This window comes from Lynx canadensis, chromosome C1, assembly GCF_007474595.2.
Source record: "Lynx canadensis isolate LIC74 chromosome C1, mLynCan4.pri.v2, whole genome shotgun sequence".
NCBI lineage: Eukaryota > Metazoa > Chordata > Mammalia > Carnivora > Felidae > Lynx > Lynx canadensis.
Window position 1 is genome coordinate 104,153,408 of NC_044310.1, and position 10,241 is coordinate 104,163,648.

Consider the following 10,241-nt stretch of genomic DNA (forward strand, 5'->3'; position numbering starts at 1 on the left):
CGTTTCACTTTGCATGTTAGAAAGCCCAAAACCCATCGTTATCACTTTCGTTTCATCTGCTCCATGTTTTTTTCAGAGATTTAAATAATAATTTAAAAACCATATGTGTGTGGGTGCACATATATGTATATATACGTATACATGTGTGCGTATGTATGTATATATATGTATGTGTGTATATGTAATATATTCATATATATATATATATATATATATATATATATAAATTTTTCCCCATGCGGTTACCATTCTGTTGTCCTTTATCCGTTTGGCTACATGCAGATTCCCATCTGGTATCAGTGTCCTTCCTGGAGGATTTAACATTTCTTGTGGTGTGGGTCTGCTGGTGATGTAGTCTTTCAGCATTTGTATGTCTTCCAATGTCACTCACCTTCATTTCTGAAAGCCTTTTTTGGAGGGGAGGCATAGAATTCCACCTTGACTTTGATGCTGCTCCATTGCCTTCTCACTTGCACCGCTTCCGGGGAGAAAACTGACATCACGTTTACTTTTGTGTTCTGTACGTACCATGTCTTTTTCCTCTGGGTGCTTCTGCACAGTTGTTTTTGTTTTTGCCTTCTTTTTCCATGGGTTTGAGCAATACAATTATGATGTGACTAGATACGGTTTTCTTCCTGTCTCTTGTGCTCATTCGTCATGTTCATTCGGCTCCTTGGATCGGTGGGTTTACAAACATTATAATGATTGGAAGTCCTTCTGTTGTTGTCTCCTCAAAAATTGCTTCTTTACCCCCAGTCCCAGTCTTTTCAGGAACTCTGATCACTCATATCTTTTAAAGTTGCCCTACCATTCCCTGACAGCGCTTTACTTCCTGGAGCAGACGTTGCATGTGTTTTTCACCCTCACCAATATCTCCTCAAGGTCCCCACACCTCCTCTGAACCTGTTGCCCACAGCTACTCTATATGATGTCTAAATATGTGCAGCAGCATTATATTAAAAGTGTTTTGTTTTTTCTCTCTTATTTAGAAAAGTTCTAGGCTAAGATGATACATTAATTAACTCAGTTTAATATCATTGGAAGAACGTAAAGATAACAGTAGGTCTTAAAATTGCAAATTGACTCGACGCATAATGGAGAAATGCACGTGGAATATAAAAATATAAGATACCTAAAAACCTTTACCCCCAAATATTGTAAGAATAATTAAGTCACTATGAGTTCCAGACTTCTAAGACTTACTCTCCATTTACAAATCTTATAGGATCTCTTTAATGTACTGAAACACATAATTTCATATTGTATAAACTCCTTAAATACTATTGGAATTGAAGTGCGCTTATTGGGCCAGTAAAACCAATATAGGAAATTTAGGTGGCTAAGTGTCACCAGGAATTTGAAGAGAAAATAAATCCAAGACCTGTATAAACTAGAATATATCTACCAATATTTTCTATATTATTAGAAAACCTGGAAGACAACATAAAACAGTTTTTAGGCCACAACTATTAAACCAGTCGGATGCACACAAAAAGTCCTCTTTAGAAATATGACATGATATAAACATGTTCTATGCCATTATATGTAAATTATTAAAATCCTTTAAAGTGTTTAAACGTATTCGAGATTCATCCTTACTATCCACTTGATGTTTTCCCCTTGTACCTGAGTGCACAGAGAGCAATTTATCTACATCTAAACAGGGTTTTTTGTTTGTCTGTTTTCCCGGGTTACAGATTCAGCAAGAAAGGAAGTAGGAGGGGTGCCTGGCTGGCTCAATCCGTAGAGCATGGGACCCTTGATCTTTAAAAAAAGAAAGAAAGAAAAGAAAGAGAAGGAAGGAAGGGCGGAGGCAGAGAAAGAAAAGGGTGAGGGGGACAAAACCCCATCAATAGCGTCCTTGCACGCCCCCCTTGGGTCCTGGAAATAGAAGCTCAGTCACTACCCCACTTGGGGAAGGGGCTCAACTGAATACACACCACAAATCAGGTTGCCTGTGTCTGCTTGGACTCAGAGTGGAGCCAGGACAAGCTCAAGGACAGGACGAGATAAGACCAAGCACCATTATCACAGGGCAGCCACCTACCTGACAGTGCCGAGGCAGACAATCCTGGAAAGCTCTTGAAAACTTCCCCTTCCCCTTGAAGATTTTCCCACCCGCTCCCCCTCATCCTCCCACCACGGGGAAAGGATTCTTCACCTTCTGTTGGGCCAGGACCCTTGAAGATCCCTGCAGGGCAGGAGAGCCTGGAGGGCAGGAGGATCCAGGGGGCAGCAGCTGCACTTCCCTGAAGGGTCTCTCCCCGGGTGGCGGGTTCGAGAGCTCAGGCTCACCCTAGATCCACTGCCCACCAAAGCCACCAGGAGGAGTCCGGAGGGCAGCCGGTGCTGGGGGCACGACAACCTGGACGTGTTCCTACAAGCACAGGGCACGCCTGGCCTGCCCTCTCCAGGAGAGCCGAAGAACCGAACCGCCTGCCTGCCTGAAGCTTCTCTACAGCCTGAAGGGAACAGGTGTCTGCTTCCTGAAGGAACAGGAGGGCTCTCCTCCAGAGGACAAAGCCCTCCCCTGGCCCTGGAGGAAAGGTCCTGCAGAAGCTGGTTCTGCGGGACACTGCCCAAGGCAAAGGAGCAACCACGGACCAATCATCTGGAGATGACTGCACAAGTCCTGTCTGTACATGTGGAGCGAGAATGAGAAAGCAAATGTGGGGAAATGTTAACTGGTGCACCTGGGTGAGGGATATAGGATGTGACCATTCTGGCAACTGTTTTGGTATGTTTCAAAGTTTGTTTGTTTGTTTGTTTGTTTGAAAGGAGTGACAAAGTCAAGTCCCAGGTTCTCTTTAGAGGAAAACGCTTGAAGTGAGACCTTGGGTTTCTGAGGTGAATGGAAGGGAGCCGCTGGCCTGGCTTCTCATCCCAGCTCTCCTCTCCCAGCCTGGCCATTACAAGGACCCGGACTCCTGACCTCCCGTATTTTAGGGGCTCAGTGCACAGCCACTTCTGCAAGCGTCCCTGGGTGCACACCAGACTTTGGGGGATGAAAAGGCAAATCCTAAGTATGGAGACAGCACCACAAAGTCTCCTGGATTGGAATCGAACCTGAGCAGTAGCGGTGAAAAATCCAAATCCCATCCCACCGATCCGATCCCGGGGGGAATCCACCCACACAGGATCCCTGCTTCGGCCCCTGCAGATGAAAACCCTGAAAGTCAAGGTGACATTTCCCAGGCGGACAGAGCACAAGCGGAGGCGATTCCCAGCGGCGCAGGGCTGAATGCAGCCGCACAAGGCTCCCAGCCCTTGCCCTGCTGCTCACCACCTCTTCCAGCCTCAGCGACCCCTTGGGCCCTGACCACAAGGTGACTGGCCTGTGCCACACTCTAGTCCAGCTGGAGCCGTGTGTGTTGCAGAGCCAAGGCCGTGCTCTCTTTCTGAGCCTCGTTTGCTGATGGGTAAGGTGCGGACTCGGCTCTCAGCGGGGGGGGGGGGGGGGGGGGGGGGGCGGAGTCCCTCTACTTGGCGACTTCCGAAGTAGCTCCAGAGCTGTCCTGATGACGGCGCGGGGACGGGCTCCTTTGGTGTCCCCATGGGCTCATTAGGTGGAGCCTGAAACGCCTCACCTACGCGTCTTTGGCTCGGGTCCCAGGTGCAGCTGGTTTGTGTTCTTTGCGTTCTGTCAGGCAAATAAATACATACACCTGTTGCGCAAGTGTGCCGCCCAGGGAAGAACGTGCTGCTTTTCAGAGCCACGGTCGCTGTGAGCCCGTGGGGCAGACGGAGGCGCCAGATGAGCAGGCCAGCGGATGCGTGGAAGTAGAGGTAACCTGAAGTGGGCCTCGTCCTGCGTGCCCTTGTTGGAGTGACTAAGTGGGTGTGGCCCGCTCTCCAAGGTGACTGGGAGCAGACACACAGCGGCCAGGCCTGGTGGTCGAGTGCTGAGAAGGCTTTCAGGTGGCGGTGGGACTCCGGCCCTCGTTCTTTTTGCGGTTTAAAGGACAATAGATGGGGGGGGGGTTGGGGGGGGGGTAGTGGTAAAAAGAAGCAAGCTGTTTCCGCCCGGTTTCGAACCGGGGACCTTTCGCGTGTGAGGCGAACGTGATAACCACTACACTACGGAAACGAGCCAGGCGGCCTAGTCTCCGGCTCTAACCCCCAAAAGCGGCATTTCGGCCACAACTATCGGGCCCGCCGACTTCGCTCGAACCGCCCAAGGCCCTGGAAACAGCCGCGCCCCTGCGAGCGAGGAGCCCGCGCCCCCCAAGCGGCCCCGGCAAAGGACCCCGCGCCGCCCCGCCCCCCGCCCCCGAGGACGGGACCCTAGCGCCCTCAGCGGCCTGGCCTCGGGAATCGCACCGAACGCAGGGTGTCCGCCTCTAGGACGAGGGGCCCCAGGGCAGACGTCGGGTGCGCGCTCTTCCTCCGCCAGCCCGTTGGCTCTGCGCCGCCCCGCGGCCCTCCCGGCAGAGCGGAGTCTCTTTGGTGTCCTCTGGGCGAAGGGGGTCCCTCGGGCTCCTGCCTGCGCTGCTTTAAAGCCACTGACAGGAGGTCCGCGGCCAACACGCTCCAGTGAAATCTCGGTCACGGACCAGAGGGATGAAAAGGAAGAGCCAGAAACCGAGTTGAGTGGCACCGAGCGGAAGAGTGGCAGAGCCACGACTGGGGAGGGAAGGTCTCTTCCTACCTGGCGTTTTGAGTGATTCTTGGGTGGGCTGCCTTGGAGTCTCCCGAATAGGCTGGTGGTGAGACTCGGTGTGACCACAGCCACTTTCAGGGGGGCCTTCAGCACTGGGAACAAAGTGAAGACGAAAAGCCTAGAAAAATAGGTATCTTTAAAGCGGTTTCCTCTCTCCCTCCCGCATCGGAGTGTGTACGGTATTACTGCGTGATCTTGACTGCACTGTAATTTAGCACAACGACTTCCTAATATTTGGCAGTTTCTCATACAGTGAAAAACCTGACCTGCCCCGTTACCTAGGAATATTGCTATTCACTCCCCCAGAAAAATGAATGCCAACATCCAAAGAGGCTTCTACACCAACGTTCGTGCAACATCATTCATACTAGGCAAAACCGGATACAACCCAAATGCCCGTCAACAGAGGTGATACACAAACCCTTGTATATGTTTAGAATGGATTAAGTACTCTGTAGTAAAAACATCCAAACTATGGTTTAGGCGGTAATACGGATAAGCCCCTCGCATAGTTATATGTACCTATCTGATACTCCTGGGTGATTCCATTTCCAGGAAGTATTAGCAGAGAAGAGTGGTTCCCTCTTTGAAATAATTTGCCTGGAAACTTCCCGGGTTGATGGATATGTTGCATATATTAGTCTGGCTGTTAGTACAAGCATTTACACGTTTATCACATTATTGCACTGTATACTTGGAATATCTTAACTCCACTTACCCTCATTTTTGAGTTATTGGCATTAACTTTATTTCAAAATACATCTTATCTATTTTATTTATTTTTGACAGAGACAGTGACAGTGCGTGAGCAGGGGAGGGGCAGAGAGATGGAAACACAGAATCCGAGGCAGGCTCCAGGCTCTGAGGTGTCAGCACAGAGCCCAACGCGGGGCTCAAACTCGTGAACTATGACATCATGACCAGAGCCAAAGTGGGACACTTGACCAACTGAGCCACCCAGGCGCCCCTCAACATACATTTTAAAAACATAGGCATTATTACCATTGCTCAGAGAGTCATATTTATTTGACTTGGCCACATATTTTACCTATTCATTGCCCTCCTTCCTTCCTTCCTTCCTTCCTTCCTTCCTTCCGCACAGTTCCCCTGTGACCTGTGCAGTTACTTCTGCCTGAAGAGTTACCTTTTGCACTTTGCATTTCTTTTTCGTTAGCTTATGTGAAAAGGTCTTCACTTCACTCACCCTTGAAAGATACTGGGTCGGGGACAGCACGTGGTGGCTGGAAATCATACTGCTCTGGCCCTTCATTGAGCTCTTCTTTTTCATGTTTTTGCTGAGATTTCAGCTCCCAATCTTTGGACGATGTCATAGGAGTGTCCCCTCCTCCCCACACCCCAATCTGGGTGCTGCTGTGATTGTTTTCAGCTGCCTTTGGTTGTTCAGCAGTTTAGGGGTGTGACCTTCTTGTCCTTACCTGGCTTGCAGTGCACCGAACTTCTTGCACATGTGGTTGGAGAGACCATCATGATTTTTCTTTGATTCTCCATGATATAGTTTCTGCCCCACTTTCTGGTCCTCCAACCCCTGAGACTTTGGACTTCATGACATGGCTCATTATCTTTGTTACGCTCTTAATATTTCTTCCTTTTGGCTCTGTATGCTTCAGTCTGGAGAGTTTCTTTCTACTTACAAATTTTGAGGTTAATACTCTCTCTACCATTGAGTCCAAGCTGCAGTTAAACTGACCTGCTGACTTTTTTAAATGCCAACTATTACATATATTTAATTTCATGTGATTTTAAAACTAGATTCTATTTCTCTGATGAAATATTTTATCTTGTCATCTATTTTCTGAACAGCTGAATCATACCACTTTATCTTTTTTTTTCTAACTTTTAAGTAATATATTTTTTCAAGTTTCAATTTATTTATTTGAGAGAGAGAGAGCGAGACAGAACAAGCTCGGGGCAGAGGAAGAGGAAGAGGGAGAGAATCCCAAGCAGGTTCTGCCCCATAGATCTCACCAACCTTAAGATCATGACCTGAGCCTGAGCCAAAATCAAGGCAGATGCTTAACCGATCGAGCTACGCAAGTGCCCCTGATTTTTAAGTAATTTAAAGAAATTTTATTCAAGTGACCTGTACACCAACGTGGGGCTCAAACTCACAACCCAGAGAGATCAAGAGTCACGTTGCTCTACCCACTGAGCCAGCCAGGCTCCCCTAAAACCTACCGCTTTGAGTTCTTATCTGAGACTCAAGATCTCAAGAGGCAATTTCTACGGTTTGCCTTCTTTCTCTTGCTTCTCTTCCTTTACAATCCTAGAATATTGTGATTGAATGATGAACCCGTGGTGTGAAGGACAGCCAGGTTGGAGATGTTGTTTCTCTGAAGATCTTTCACCTTCTCCCCCAGCAGGCAGCAGAGGGGCGCATCACCTCTAATCCTGACGAAGCTGATTTGCAGCTGGTTCGCCCTCAGGGAAAGCCTCAATCTACAGCTAGTTTGCTCACACTGCTGTGCTGCAGACGTCCGGGGCTCCTACCTGCGACCTTGGTATGTTCCTTGGGCCCCTCCTCTTCCATGAATCCTGAGCTTCAGTTTTTATCCCCTAAGCACCACGGTAGTGCTGCAAATTCCACTCTCTTTCAGCCACACTCTGCTGGCCTTCCAAGCCCCTTCGATGCACATAGCTAATTTGCAAATGTATTGTGGGGAACTTCTGTACCAAGCACCGAGCTCACTTAACCCATTCCAGGATCTTGGCTGCTCAAGTCTGAATCCTTGGACAGTTCCATATGTCCTTCCTCTTCCCCCCCCCCCCCCCTGGCCCCCCAACTTCTCTGTGCATAGCTGAAGTTTTCTTTTAATACCCCCCGGGTAAGTCTGACTGGATATCAAAAGCTCTTGCTAGAAGCACGGGCAAAAGATTGTCTACCTGGAGCTGAACACTCATCACGCCTGTCCAAGGTCCGAGAATTTGATCAAGTTGGATCCAGTTCCCTGCTGCACTGTCCTGTCAGTTAACTCACCATGGAAATTATCAAGCAACCAGTTTTCCAGGTGTTGGTCACTGATACAGAGGCGGAGAGCCCATGGGAACCATTTAACACTCCTCATTTATTCTGGGGAATGCTGAAAGTCAAGCAGTGGTGCAGTTAGAAGTGAAAACGGAAGTCTTAGTTACAATGATACTGGCAGTTTTCTCAGAGCGAGCTTCACCGTGTGAGCAGCACGCAGTTCCTCGGTGCTGTACCGAGCATAACCTATCTAGTCCCCATAACAACCCCGAGACGGTGTAGGTTATCAGCACCCCTGCTTGCAGGTGAGGACACTCAGGCACTGAAAGGCTGGTCTGACTTTCCAAGGGGCCCAGCCCTGTGACGGGGAGGGCCAGCACTCAGGGCCAGGCAGTTTGCCTCCAGAGCCCTCGTGTTTGGCCAGCCTGCCAGCGCGCACTGAGAAGCCTTCACCAAGATTGCCGTCCCCTCCTGGCTCAGCTCCCTGATGTTGAAAAGAAAGAGAAGGTTAAAAGTAAGGCCTACTTAACACTGGCAACTAATGGACGGAATGAAGAAGAGAAAGAACAAACGATTTAGTCCTCCCCAGAAACAGACTCCATGGCTCCTGGGATGATGCAGTCACATCTCCCAACGGAAGTGTTTACTAAATCTTGATTCTTTTTAATGGTCTGAACAAGGAAGTTCCCTAGAGAGGCTCCCCAAAACAAACAAAAACAAAAACAAAAGAAAACAAATCCCGTCAAGTGTGCCTTTTATGTTCAAAGTGTGGAGCAGACAGCTGAGGCCCTCCCACCTACTTAATGCCTCAGGGCAGGAGGGGAGTGCCCCTGCAGTGACAAGGGGGACAGAGGAGATCGCATAAAAATGAGACAAAATCATGCTTCTCAAGCTCATTAAGGAACACAGCACTTCATAGCTGGCCACAGCCATGTACCTTTATCACCGATTACCGAAGAGTTTCCATTACTTTGATTTACAGCTTCTACTTAGTAATTTCTTTTTAAACTCAATTGTATATCAGCGTCATAACGGAAACACCACTAGGAATAGCCACAGGCAGGATGTAACTAGAACGTAAAAGGAGATAGTAGTGTTGTGACAGTCAATGAGGGAGGTAATGAGCGGAGCCCAGGAGCTCCCTCCAAAGCCTTCCTTGAGGCATGGGCACAGGCAGCCTTCAGAGGAGCCCAGAGCCACGCTGGGGCTGGGTGATCAGTGCATGAAAACCCTGGCCAACCAGGACGTGGAATGGTTCTTCGTTACCAGCCAAGGGAAAACCCGACAGTCCTCCTCTCGATGATCACAGCTCAGGGGAAGCGGAGACATCAGTACACACACAGGAGCTGCTGGTGCTAGGGACGGACGAGGTGGACTAAAATGAATCTAATGCTGAGCGAGATTTCAGGGCCTTGAAAGAAAAAAGTCTTATGTGTAAGGGGTTCAGGAAGATTGCGGTGTGGGCAAGGTAATGAAGAACGGCACATTGATAGGTTGGGAGATAAACTGGACTGTGATTTGGTACTGCTCCCGTGGAAGGCAAGTTTGCAGGACTTCCCCCAAATTAGCAGCATATGAACACTATACTACAGTCATTGCACTTCCAGTTCTGTACGCTGTAGAAATACCTGCACAAGTGGCCAAAAATATGTGTACAGGAATTCGTAATCATAAAACCAACTCAATTTCAAAAGCAATATGGAAGAGGTTAAATAAGTATCACACATACTGTGGAAGAAATGCCTCTGTCAAACAAATGCAGAGGACAATGATGATGAGGATCCACTGATCACAACATTATTGATAGAGCAATGCCCAAATCCAGGCACTCCCTGGGGACGGGACACCATGGTTGGCCTCCTACTCCCCATGAAAAAGAACCGAGGCACATCAACACCAAAGGCTGGCGAAGATGGGGGGATGGGGGAACAACAGGAGCTCTCACTTGCTGCTTGGTGAGAACGCAAAATGGTACAGCCACCGTGGAAGGCAGTCTGGCAATTTCTCACAAAACTAAAAATGTTCTTAATATAGCAGCCAGCGTCCGGGCTCCCTGTTAGCCAGACAAGTTGAAAAGTTATGCCCACACAGAAACCCGCACACGGATGCCTACGGCAGCTGTACTCACAATTGCCAAAACTTAGAAGCAACCAAGATGTCCCTTACAGGTGGAGGGATAAAGGAACTGTGACACACACACACACACACACACACACACACACACACACACAATATGAAGTAGTATTTCAGCACTAAAAGGAAATGAGCTGCCAATCCACCAAAGGACATTGAGGAATCTTAAGTGCGTATTAGTAAGTGAAACAAGCCGATCTGAAAAGGCTACATACTGTGTGATTCCAACTACACGACCTTCTGGAAAAGGCAAAACTATGGAAACGGGAAAAGGATTCGTGGTTGCCAGAGAGGGGGCGCAGAGGATGTTTGGGCTAGTGAAACTACTTTGTGTGATACTTATAACGGAACGGTGGACACATTTCCGGATACGTTTGTCCAAACCCACCCTGCAAGAGTGAACCCTAATGTAAACTATGGACTTTGGATAGATTCCTGAGTTGTCACAAAGGCACAAAGGCACTG

At 48.5% G+C, this 10,241-nt stretch overlaps 1 non-coding gene across 1 annotated transcript; it reads right to left on the bottom strand.

Annotated features, from left to right (window-relative positions):
- Positions 1-4,014: 4,014 nt before the first annotated feature.
- Positions 4,015-4,087, bottom strand: TRNAV-CAC. Its single transcript has one exon. It is a non-coding gene; the product is annotated as a tRNA-Val (tRNA).
- Positions 4,088-10,241: the final 6,154 nt, after the last annotated feature.